Source organism: Mus pahari, chromosome 1 (genome assembly GCF_900095145.1).
Source record: "Mus pahari chromosome 1, PAHARI_EIJ_v1.1, whole genome shotgun sequence".
Classification (NCBI taxonomy): domain Eukaryota; kingdom Metazoa; phylum Chordata; class Mammalia; order Rodentia; family Muridae; genus Mus; species Mus pahari.
The window spans coordinates 34,336,217-34,350,045 of record NC_034590.1 but is presented as its reverse complement, the minus strand read 5'-3'; positions in this window follow the sequence as shown (position 1 = coordinate 34,350,045).

Genomic DNA, 13,829 nt, shown 5'->3' with positions numbered 1-13,829 from the left:
TTTATTTCACACATAAAATTAATTTTATACACACACGCACACACACATGCACACACATACAGACACACACAGACACAGTATTCTGATCGAGAATAATTACTCATGACTATAATCCTATTACTCAGGAGAACTGACCCAGAAAGATTGTAAAAACTCTAGTATGCTGCAATTGGGAGCCAGAGTAACAATTAGAATTCAGAAGCTACAGGACAGTAGAGATGGACCTAGAACCTCTGAGAGAATTAAGCTTGAGGTACACTATGTATAATTCACAGTTGATTGGGTTGATAGTATTATGTTCAGAGCAAGAGCTCTGAGACTGTAATGGACATTTGGTACCCTCGCTGAGGCCCTTTGTTCAGCAGAATCATTAAAAGATTAAAAGTCCTTCATATTTTATTTTGCATTACGCAGCAGGTAACAAGTATCTGAAAAGGAGATATCGTGTCCTGGAAGAGATATGAGAATGTATATGCAAAGGAAGGGAACTATTCTGTGTTCTCAAAAGCAAAATTTGTCACAATTTTAGTGTAACTAGAATTCCTAAGCAAAAATACTGAAGCAAAACATAATTCTATGGTAAAGAACTTTTAGAAGGCTTTAAAATCTTATAGAACTTCACAGAGGGCATCCATAATAAAGCAATATAGATGAGGAGAAGCAAGCCTGTCCTGATTTGTGCAATTATTCTTTCAGTTATGATGCTTTTCACGATTGTGCAACTCTGATTTCAGATTAATTTCAAATTTCTATCCTAGTAATTTGGGACATATGAGATGACTATCAGTGGGTTCAGAAGCAGAGACTAGAAAAGAAATCTTATCAAAATGATGTTGCTTGTGACAACAGTAGCAAAGGAGTAAATCAAAAGTATTGTGTAGGAAAAGTCCTTCCAGTTTTTCCTAGTTTAGCCACAGTGGTCAGCAGCTTCTGTCAATTGGTTGGGTGTAAATATCTGCATCTGACTTTCAGCTGCTTGTTGGGTTTTTAGGAGGGCAGTCATGATAAGCCCCTTTTTGTGATCACTCTATAGCCTCAGTAGTAATGTCAGGCCTTGGGACCTTCCCTTGAGCTGGAGCCCACTTTGGTCCTCTAGATGGACCTCCTTTTCATCAGGCTCATCTCCCATTTTTGTCCCTGCAGTTCTGCCCGACATGAACAATTCTGCGTCAGAGTTTTTGATTATGACATTGCAACCCCATCCCTTCACTTGATGCCCTGTTTTCCACTGGAGGTGGATTCTACAAGTTCCTTTTCCCCACTGTAGGGCACTTCATTAAGGTTCCTGCCTTTGAGTCTTGAGATTCTCTGACTTTCCAGGTCTCTGGGACATTCTAGTGGGTTACTTCAACTCTGAGATTGTATATTTCCATTCATTGTACTGGCACTTGGGCTTCATTCCTGCTTACCCCAATACCTGATCATGTTTTCCTTTTCTCCTGCCCCTCCCACTCCACCCTTCTAGCCACTTCCCTCTCTACCTCTGTCCTCTGCTTTCTTCTCCCTTCCAAATGGGATTGAATCATCCTCACTTGGATCCTTTGGCTTGTTAGCCTTCTTGAGTTCTGTGGATTGTGTCCTCGGCATTTTGTAGTTTTTTGGTTAATATCCACTTATTAGTGAGTAATACCATGCATATCCTTTTGTATTTGAGATACCTCATTCAGGAAGATATTTCCTAGTTCCATCCATTTGCCTGTGGCTTTCATGAAGTCATTGTTTTTAATGTCTGAGTAGTACTCTATTGTGTAAATCAACCACATTTTCTGTATCTATTTTCTGTTGTGGGACATTTGGCTTGTTTCTAGCTTCTGGCTATTACAAATAAGACTGATATGAACATAGTAGAGCATGTGTTCTTTTGGCATAGTGGGGCATCTTTTGGGTATATGCCCAAGAGTGTTTTAACTGGACCTTCAGGTAGAACTATTTAAAAATTTCTGGGAACCTCCAGATTGATTTTCAGAGTGGTTGTACCAGTTTGCAGTCCCACCAGCAATGGAGGACTGTTTCTTTTTCCCTGCATTATCCCCAACATGTGCTGTCATCTGAGTTTGTTATCTTAGCCAATATGATTGGTGTAAGGGTGAAATCTAAGGGTCTTTTTCATTTCCCTGATCACTAAATTATTAAGCATTTTTTAAAGTGCTTCTTGGCCATTCGAAATTCTTCTGTTGTGAATTCTGTTTAGTTCTATACCCTGTTTTTTTGATTTATTATTTTTTTTGGAGGTTAGCGTTTTGAGTTCTTAATATAATTTCAATATTAGCCCTCTATTGGATGTGGGGCTAGTAAAGGTTTTTTTACCAATCTGTAGGTTGCTGATTTGTCCTATTGACTATGTCCTTTGCCTTACAGAAGCTTTTCAGTTTCTTGAGGTCCCATTTATAAAAATTTGATCTTACAGCCTGAGCCATTGGAGTTCTGTTTAGGAAATTTTCCTACTTTTGTAGAAAGAACTTCACCTGTCTGACTTTTCTCTCTTTGTTATTTGTAATCTTTAATTAGTGTTGAGCATGTCTTCATGAGCATTCTGTTCCTGCACACTTCAGTGTGCTAAGTCATTTGTGTTTATATGGTTACATTATTTTATCTAAATTGTTCTTTGGACTCACATAACTATTCCTATAATACTTATTATGCATAATATTGCAGTTCTTGTGTGTCCTATGTTGACTTTATTCTCCTTGAGACTTCCTCTTGTGGAAAAAAATGAGGGAAAAATTCAGGATTAGAAGAAATGATCAAGAGAGAAACAGTTAAGAAAACACATGTGATGTTGGATTATTTCATCACATAGAGAGCTCAGAGGAAGTAGTTTTCATGTCATAAAATGATAGAATGATGTATTGACTATAACATCTGGGAAAGCATAGGGAATGATGAAATTTGAGGAACATGTAAAGGTAATAGACAATAGGGACACAGAGAGAAGGAATGCATAGGAGAAAAGGGGTGTTACATCCTTTTTGATCACAGAAGGGACAGCAATTAGGGTATCTCATAGGTGGATCCATCTGAGGAACCACAGTAAAACTTAGGAGATGGCAAATATGCATATATCAGGACAGCCATTTGGTGATAGTGTGTATTTTTCAAGCATGTTATGTAAAGGATATTTTTGTTTTCATTAATACATTTATTCACTTTATATCCCAATCACAGCCCTATATTCCTCCTCTCCTCTCAGTTCCACCCTCACAATTTGATATCCCCAATACCCCTCCCCTTCTCTAGGGAGAAGGGTAAGCCCCACTTGGGTACAACCCTACCCTGTTAATAAAGTCAGCTCAGGACTAAGCGCCCTTTCTCCCACTGAAGCACACCAGACATTCTAATTAGGAGAAGGGGATCCAGTGGCAGTCAACAGTGTCAGAGAAAGCTCCTGCTCTATTTGTTAGGGAACCCACATGAAGACAAATCAGCATATTTGCTATACAAGTCTAGGGGAACCTAGATCCATCCACTGTATGTTCCTTTGGTTGGTAGTTGAATCTCTGTGAATTCTCATTGCCCTGGGTTAGTTGACTGTAGATCTTTTTGTGATGTCCTTGACCCCTCCAGCTCAATTCGTTCTATCCCCCACTCTTTCACAAGACTCTCTGAGCTCTGCCTGATATTTGGTTGTGAGTCTCTATATCTGTTTGCAACCACTGCTGGATGAAGCCTCACAAATGACAGTTATTTTAGTCTCCTGTCTGCAAGCATAGCAGAGCCTCAATAGTGTCAGGGTTTGGCTCTCAAGTTGAGCTGGTCATTATTTGGCCATTCCCTCAATCTCTGTTCCAACTTTATCTGATGTTTACATTATAATTCTTAATAGTAGCAATATTATGGTTATGAAATAACAATGAAAATTTATGGATGATGACTATCACAAAATTATGTTAAAGGGTCACAACATAAGAAAAGTTGAGAGACACCTGGTATAGAAGGTCCAATTTGTTTAATTCATATTTTATCATAATCATCATTAAATTCACATTTACATAATCTAATATAATTGAGCCAAGGGAGCCCAGTTACAAACTATGAAGTTGGAGTCTTGATCAGGATAGAGAAGTTGGAGTGGCTGCCACATATACATATTGCATTTCCTGTTCCATGGCTGCTGTAGTCACTAATTGGCCTTTGTGGTAGAATATTCAGACTGGGCCATTGATTACCTTGTGCTGGGGTCCCACCCCAACACTCAGGTACAGAGGTGGGAAGCAGTGTTAGACAAAGGCCAAAGGCTTATGACCTCTGGCTATAAACTCTCCTTTATTGTTGTGGGAGCCAGAAGCTGATAGCTTCTTGCAGCTTAACTCTCCCTTGCTATTCTGGGGCCAAAAGCTGAAGCCTTCTGTCAATTAACTTCTTCTGATAACAGCAGGATACTTAGAAAATAAACAAAGAAACTTAGTTACTGGAACTCTCTCTTTAAACTTTGACTCAGAGGACTCTCACTAACCAGGCCTAGGGCTCTGTTTTTTTAACCCTTTGTGAGCCAGAAAGAAAAAAGAGAAAAAGAAAGCCAGGCACATATTCAGACATATGCACACTGGATAAAGCAAAAAGTGCTATACCACCAATTTATTATTGTTCTTGGTAATTAGACTTTTTCCAAATATTATCTCAGAGTAATGATCAGGTTAACATGGTTACAGCAAGATAATTGATTGCATGTCTTTCTAAACACTTTTATAATCTGCAAGTTCATAGTAAGTTTACAATAGTAATTGATGAGATAGATTGATAAGTTTTAAGGAGTTATAGTATAATTGTTTAAATTTACATGTCTTTCCATTAATACTAGTACCTGAGTAAACATAAATTATCTATTTTCTAGATCAAAAGAGATTTTACTGTAAGTTTAAAGCAATAGATTTTATGTCACATGTTAGCAGTTTTGTTAAGATATAAATCACTTGCCTTGTGTCTTATTATTTATATAGGTAAACTTGTCTATCATTCATTTTCTGTCCTTATACAGTTAATTGCCTATTCTCTATTTATGATCTGCAGTTCTCAAGATATTGGCCTCATTCCTAACTTAGAAGGAATGTTTTCCTTAATTGCAATTTATTCTAAGCTTCTTTCCTTTTCCTATTGCAATTAGACTATGAAAAATGAAGGGATACAAAGCTCACTTTACAAGTTTTATTCTACATGGGGATCAAAATTACTTATATTAGTTTAGAAGTTTTATAAAATCATTGTGAGGAATTTAGAAATCACCAACTCATCTAAACAGAATTAGTATATGAAAGTACATCTTCATATTGATTCTGCAGGAAATCTGCCTAACAGAATAGGTAAATACTCAGAAAAATCATTAAGCTATGTAATAATGGCAGGAAGGCATATCAGAAGGGAGAAACAATCCTAGGATAAAGTCTTTGGTGTCCATGCCTCTTAGAGCACACTCATCTAGGCAGTGCAAAAGGGTGAGCCATTTTGAGAAAACTAACTTGTTTGCCTTGTCCTTTCCTAGATTGTTGTTGTCAACCTTGACTATGCCTTACTTCCAGGCGCTGTAAGAGCCATTAAGGAGAAGAACAAGAATTCCTTAAGATCAAAATCTGGGCCTGGTTACATGAGAGAGTCTAGTGGCAGGGATGAGATTAGTGAAGATGGACTGTGAGTTATGTGGTGGCAAGGTCCTCAGACAATTCTACATTCCATCTTATGTAGTTATCTCTATCATTTTATATATTAAAAAGTGAAGTTTTGAATTCAGACCAGCAGTGACCATTGACCAATGTAAATTTAATCTAAATTGGATCAAGAAGCTTTAAAAAGTGCAGCAAGGGTTTTTGTTTGTTTGTTCTTTTGAATTTGGTAGATTAGAGTACAGACAACCTTAGGGTGTGTAATTTTGATTAGATAGTAGGTACAGAATGAAGGAAAAAGCAGAGGTCCAATCTTGCCACTCACAGCATCCCATTAGTATCAAATTGTCAAAATGTGCCACTAAGTGGGAAGGGCATCCCTGAACACAGTAGCTTCCCGTTGTTGGGAGATGAGACTTGTGATCCCAGAAGAACTAAATGAGAAGCATAAAAGTTAGCTATCACAGGCTATCTAGTACCAACGCGTTTGGAGGTGTTGTATGCATGGTCTGGCTAAATGGAAGTAGGTCAGCTGAGCCTCCAAGCTCACTCCAAGGGAATGAGAAGAGTGAAGGAGTTTGAAAGAATGACATCCCGAGAGGCACATAGCACTGCTAAACCCTATCAGGGCCATAGGGCTATCAGGTATATGAGAACCTGGCAGAGGGGGGTTCAGTCCAGCAGTGGATAACAACTGACATCCCTGGGTTTCAGTAGCACATGTAGATTTTTGTTGCAGCTTTAACGAGACAGAAGATGGAAAAGATACCAGTCTGATTGAAATGGATGAAACTATTTCAAGCAGAAAGGGCAGATACTTTCATTTACAAAAGGATTGCTTGTCTTGTTCATGGTTTGGTCGATTTGGTTTGGTTAAAACCCCCTTTCAGGATTTTAGATATCCTCTACTTAAGTTTATATACCTGATTGAAAATAATTGTGAAGGTCTTGGGTGTGGCTTTGGTTATCTGGCACTCACTCTAGAAGCCACCTTCTGAGGGGGAACCTCCCATTGCTGTTATTATAGTTGGAATCCCAAGTTAGTTTACTTCTACTAAGAATGAGGAAAATAGGAGAACTGTGCTCTTGTGGAGTGTTAGAATTTGTTTATGACTATGTGTAGTCTTTGTGTGTGTGTGTGTGTGTGTGTGTGTGTGTGTGTGTGTGTGTGTGTGCAGAATCCAGAGAGGAGAATTATGCTGGGAACAGAATCTTAAGTTTTGGGATGCAAACAACCAAGCAAAATGAAACAAAAAACAAAACAAAACAAAACAAAACAAAACAAAAAGCTAACCAACCGAACAAATTTCATTCTAGACAAACCTAGTAAAGTTCCATATAGTCATTCGTCACTATATCACTTCTTACCCCAAGTTTGGATCTTGGATCTATGCACTATGAATAGCTAACTATATACATCTGAGTGTTGGTTGTCTTTGTAAAGGGAAACATTTCAAATTTATCATTTGCTTTAGCTTTTCTCTCATGAAGGCTGTGAAGTCATGAAGTTTTCTGATATGCTGAACATAAAGTGATAGTGAACTTGCTTTAAATTCAAGGGTAGTAGGGCTTGAAATTCAAGTAGAATCCATTTGATTTTGTTAGTATGAAAAGTGCTGTCTCTGTTTAGAAACCCTTCTTTTAGTTATGGCAGCCCTGACTGCCTGTACAGAAATCACACAACTACTGGAATTTTGACATGGTCCTTCCTTACAGATTTGAAAATAACAGGCATGAATATGTTTCTTCAAATAGTTATCACCAAATTCATAATGCACAGGTGGAAAACTGTGACTTCACCAGTGGTAGGCTCCATGTGGATTGAGCTGCCTGGGCACTGATGGAGGGTCATGCTGAAGCAAGAATCGAATATAACATGTTCATGGTTCATTATCTCTCAGTTGACAGCAGCTCTGACCTCTGGGGCCTTTCTCCACACATATGCAGCTTTGTCACTTCAAGCTCCTTCATTCCACATTTTCTATAAAATGTTCTTGCTTGCATCTTTGCAAGGCACCACAGCCTCTAAAGTTCTCAAAGATGATTAAGAATAAGGGAGGAAAGTGTCAAGATATTAAATGTAGCACCTGATTATGTTGCTCAAGTGTAGACAGCTTTTCTGGCTATACAAGCAATGAATTCTCTTCGTATCACAGTCAATTCTTTAGGAAAATATGTTTTACTTTGTCTAAAAGTCATTTAAAGGTATCTGCAGCTATATGGCTCTGGTTCAAAGATGGCTACAATTAGGAAGCTCATAATAATTTCCAGTATCCAAGAGCAGCTACTAGTCCATCTGCTGCCAGTAACATAGGAAAGTAAATAAGAATAGCAGGCTCATTTGGGAAGTTGGAAATGTTATGGCACCATTGTGTATTAATGCCTACCTTTTTGGCTAGCACCTGTAATATTGTATTTATTTACTTAAATGAGATAGTTTGTTCTTTCCATCCATTCTTCTTCTTTTGATTTCTGCCACATTATTCACTAGACACTCAAACTTTTGTGTTTACTTTTCTGTTACTCTGCCAAAACCAGGTTGACTATTCCATGGTTTCTAGAATCTTTGTGTATATGGTAAGCTTTCTTGGTTGCTTATAGATTATAAATTAATTATACAATGTAGGGGTCAGAAGGAACATTTACTCTAGAGGAATGTTTGAGCTTTGCATCTTACATAGGAAAGACAAAGTTAGGAACTCTTTAAGGTTACAGCTTATAACATATCACATAGACAAGAGATAATAATCTGAATAAGCCAGCTTTCTTCATAGTACATGTGGAGAAAGCAGAAGACATAGGTACTAATACCCATGTCAATAAAATTTACATATAATGCTCCAGAGTTTTGACAAACAAGAGCTGGAAAATATATCAATAAATCTTCTGTTGTCTTATGGTAGGGAAGTCCTAATGAAAGGCTCTCTCCTATTGTGTACATAGATATTTGGATAAATTTGATCCACAGGTGGTGCTATCTATCTATCTATCTATCTATCTATCTATCTATCTATCTATCTATCTATCTATCTATACAAAATATACCTGTCATTTTGAATGAAGTAAAGTATAGTAGGATAAAGGAAATATTTTCAGAGCATCCCCCTAGAAATATTTTGTATGAGTACTTTACCAAAGATGACTATAGAGTAGTGAGAATGACAATTTGTATCTTTATTCTGCCCATCCACTGTATAAAATTTGTTTTCTATGTAAATAGCATAGTACTAAACTTTGAGTGTTTTGCAGATGCAGAGACTCATTTAAGAGAGAATTGAGTGCACTTGAATAGCCAAGCATGGACAATATTACACATAGGGTGCAAGGAATCTTTCTGTAGAGTTCTTGGTAGTTCTATGATTGGTGATGATACAAGTGTTACCCCTGAAGGTAGTTTGGAAAGCTTGCTATATATTTCTTTTCTGTAAATCTTGAAAGGTACAAGAAAGATAAAATAAAATGATTATTGAAGCCTTAGCATTGTTAATTAGGTATTCTAGAAATAGCAATCATTTGCCCTACAATTATTTGTTGGTGATGAGTCCCTTGAGGCTTCTAAAACAAAGACTAACAATAGACAACATTAGGACATCTGCAACAGGTGTTAGCTACATTCCAGGATGGGCTAATAAGGTTGTATTGCTAAGGATGTTGCTTGCTTTGCCTGTAGGACTTAAGAGTCATAAAATTGAACATATGTAGGTCTATTTGCTTCCATGGTCTCAGTGAGTTCAGGTTTACTTGTATCTGGAAGACAATGTTTCCATTGAGTTAGCAACCAGCCATGAATCTGATAATCCTTCTACCTCTTAATCCACATAGAATCACGAAGCTTGAAGGTTAAGGTGTGATGAAGACATCCTATATATGAACATGTGCTCCAAAGTGTCTTATCTGCATTTTGTGATTCTCTGTGTTATTCCTGATTCTTATTTAGTACAAAAAGAATCTTTGATGATGATTTTTTAAAAAAATGACTGATCTTTGAGGTTCATTATATTGTTGAATTCCTTTAGTAGAATAATAGTAATAGGTTTAACCCTAGGCCTATGACTTATGTAAACTCAGGTTTTTGCATATTGTCTATGTCAGAATTGGGCTACATTTTATAGAGTGAGCTTTGAACCCAATGAAAAAGTGATTGGTAAATTAAATGACATTTGTGATACTATTGTTCATTTTGTCTTATAGGCAGGTTCCTATTTTAGGTTTCAGGGTTTGTATCTTAGGGATATTGAGGATTTCTTTGCTCTTCAAATAATATGTAGAATACCTCCCAATACCAGGATTTCTAGTTATTAGGACTGAACCATCTAGTTGGGTACCAAGCTGATTTCTTCATGTTTGAAGTCATAAACAAACAGTATTTTCAGTAATAGATTCTAATCATCAAGTTGTAAAGATTAGTCGATATCCGTGGAGTTAGACTGTGATGGTTGGGGCAACTATAACACCCCATTGGTGAACAACAACATAAATATGTATATGTACCATATATATATATATATATAAAATCATGTGATTATTAATTATATGTTATACAGACACAGATACACACACACACATACACACACACATGTTTACAAATTATATGAAACAGTGCAAAACTTGTCAAATACCAATATACAATGTGATCATGGATCCTAGAAAGGAATGTAGAGCTGTCACTTATTTAAACCATGTGGTTACTAATTTTATGTTACATGCATGATCATGATCATATTATATATAGGTAGTTGACAATGTTTTCACTGTTTTACATAATTTCTTTCATTGACCATGGGATAAGACCATTTTCCTCATCAGAATATCATTTAATTCACCAGTAGCTTTGAGCCATTAAGTGTTAAGTAGCCTTGTATGGGCTAAAATTAGGGAAACGATGATGATTGAGGAAGGTGATTAAAAGTATGAAATTTACCTAGAAGTTTTGTAACATGTTTATGCATGATGTTCCCATCAACAGAGCATGATGTTAAAGAATTGACTAAATATAAAACTGGTTGACAAATGACAAATCTTTAATAGTGTAAAAAATTTATAACAACTTTAATGGAAAGAATGATAAATGTGAGTGTTCTCATAGAAGTTTGGTTCATGTTCAGTGTGGAATGTATTGGAGATTCCTTTCTGCTTCTTGTGTTCTACTACATGTTTTTAGCTCATGGTTGAACAGGACAGATACTCTCCAATTTCTTAATATTATAGAACTGTAAAATTGAAACCTGAGGAGGATCTTTAAAGAAAACTTCAGAAATGTGGGGTAATTAGATTGTAACTTTACATAGTGATCAGCCTCATAGTCCTTGAATTATACTCAGTGGAATACTTTTCCTTCTATGACCAAATATACTTGCTTGGGAAGTTTTTAAAGTCACAACACATATACCTTTTAGTTATAAATGCCTGAGTTTATTTCCTGAATACACAAGTCAAATCCAGGCATATTGGTATCAATATGTAATCACTGGACATGGTCAGAAGTGACAGATCTCTGAATTTTGTGACCTGCCAATATACATGATTTGGTGAATTTCAGTGAGAAACACAGCCTCAAATAAGCAGATGTAGTAGATATTTGAATTAAAATAATATTTGCTGAACACTTTAGGAAAGTGTCACATAAAAGCACCCAACAGCTATGACTACATGTTTAAGACTTGTATAAGGTAAAATTTCAGGATGGCTGGAAGGACTTTTGAAATCCCACCCCTATTATGGGAATTATTGGGATTTGATGGGCTGCAGGAGAAGGAATAATATTGTTTCTTGAGGATTGATTTATGTAATCATTTCCATATTTTGCCAAAAAATTTTCCCTAATATGAGGGAAGGCTATATTTACCTGTGAGCATGAAGACAAATATTTATAAATTGTTGTTAGAGATTATGCTGACTTAATAATTTTGTACTTGTAAATTCTCCTTCAATATCATAACTTCACTAGCACTGAGCAATTAACAGGTAACATCTCAATCTTGATGAGTAGGTCATACATGCAATTAGAGAGCTGTTGGTTACCACCAATATATGTGTGCTATATTTCACACTTTGGGTTATTGTTAAATTCTACTTATTCACATATGTATTTTCTTTCTCCTCTGCAAGTTGGTACAGTTCTAATTGATACAGCTACAAAACATACCCACATTTAATGTTCAGGTAATAGTGCAGAAAAATGAGTAGAAAAATTGTTGGAGCCAGATAATCAGGAAGTTTGCAAAAATAGTATATATCCTACTAAAGTCAAGAACTCTACCCATAAAGCCACAGCAAAATTGTTGTTTAAAAATTAGCCGAATAAGGTCTAACCTGCCAAACTGGACAGAGAAAGACCCCTATGACTCAGTTGAAGGTAGGAAAGAGAGATATGGACTTTCCCAGGGAAAGCATACTATATGGTTCTCTACGAACCAAGAGTCTGCTACAAAAACATACATACAGGAAGCATTAAATGGACTGAGCATGGTATACTTAAGAATGTACATGCATATACAGTATATAATAAAAAAGTAAAATATAGTAAAAGAAAATAAAGCCAGGAAATTTAAAGAAAGAATGTCATGGTATATTGGAAAGTTTCAAGGAGTTAATGGAAAAATAAGTGTTGTAAATAAACTACATTCTCAACAATAAAATCAAAGAATGAAGCAACATGTGTGTATACACACACACACACACACACACATGCACAAAATATACACAGATTATCTATGCATGTAAACCAAAAGAAGGAGAGAGAGAAAGAATTCTTGATGTTCGCATAGAATAGTGCTACTAGGGATAGGAGAGGATTTTTTACAAACAAAATATTTAATATTTATGTTAAATAGCATAGGTTTTAAAATGAAGGAAAGGGAGAAAAATAGAGTTTGTCTTCTGGATGTCATCTGCATGTACACATGTGTTTACTTCCCATATCAAAATCTGCATGCACAGACACACACACACACACACACACACACACACACACACACACACACACAGACGCACAAAATATACACAGATTTTCAAAGTTTCTTTTGCAAAATAACTCTTATAATTCTTAATTTTTTTTTTTTTTACATCATAACACTTTAAGCCACTCAGTGCTTATTGGGAAACACTTCCTTCTTCAATCCAAGGAGCTTTTCCCAGGGCCATCTAGTAAAGGTATAACTCTAATCTAGTGTGCTTATGCACACTTTCTAGTAAATAGCCAGGATCAAGATTCGAGCAGCTAGGTAAGTGCTTAGAGCCAGCACCCCTGGCTATTTTCTTCTGTTGTCACTTGGAGTTAGTGTACAGTGGAAATAGAATTTTCCTGTCTTTCTCCTTTCACTTTCCTTGGTTCTGTAGCAATGTTAGAGAGGGATAGGAGAAGATACATGAAATAGCAGCTTGGATGGAAATCTTCTAGGTTACAGCAGGCTTTTGGTATCCATCGATAGGTTTGAGATCACTCTCTTGATTGGTCCTGAATATATTCTCTATTTGCGTGTACACACACACCCAATCAGAGGAAACTGAAGCTAATACATGTGTATGTACTCAGGATATTTGCCAGTCAGGCTTCTGGCTGGAGTTCAGCTCTCAACTGGATCCAGTCTCTAGCTGGGGCCTGACTACAATCTGCTAATCAGTAATGGAGGACCACTCCTGAGACCTGCAGGGAACAGAGGCTGTGGTACTCTGCTATAAGTACCATGAGGTTACATTTTGGAACTCCCCACATTTATCTTGCATGTGATTCTGTAACTCTTCCATCTGCTGTAAATTATGTTATGTTTCTGAGGCCACTGATTCTCAATTAAGAAATTTTGTTCTTAGTGAATACTGTATCCTGCTTATATCTACAAGATTCATTTCAGCCTTCAGAATTGAATAGATACAGGCTACCTGTTTGTTCTTCACACTCTCTTCATGGACCTATTATGTTAGGAACTGATTTTTATTGGATAGTTTATTTATTTACATTCCAAATTTTATCACCTTTTCCAGTTTCCCTTCTGCAAATCCCACATCCCACTCCCCTCCCTCTACTTCTTCTTCTTTTTTTTTTTTTTTTTGCAAAATTGCTAAGAGATTTATTTAGTTCTTAAAAGCATACATATTTCAGAAACAGTAAAATAAGTCACAGTGTAAATTTTCAAAAGTAAATATTATTTGTTTTTTTATTATTATTATTTTCTTTATTTACATTTCAAATGCTATCCCGAAAGTTTCCCATACCCCTCCCCCCACCTCTGTTCCCCT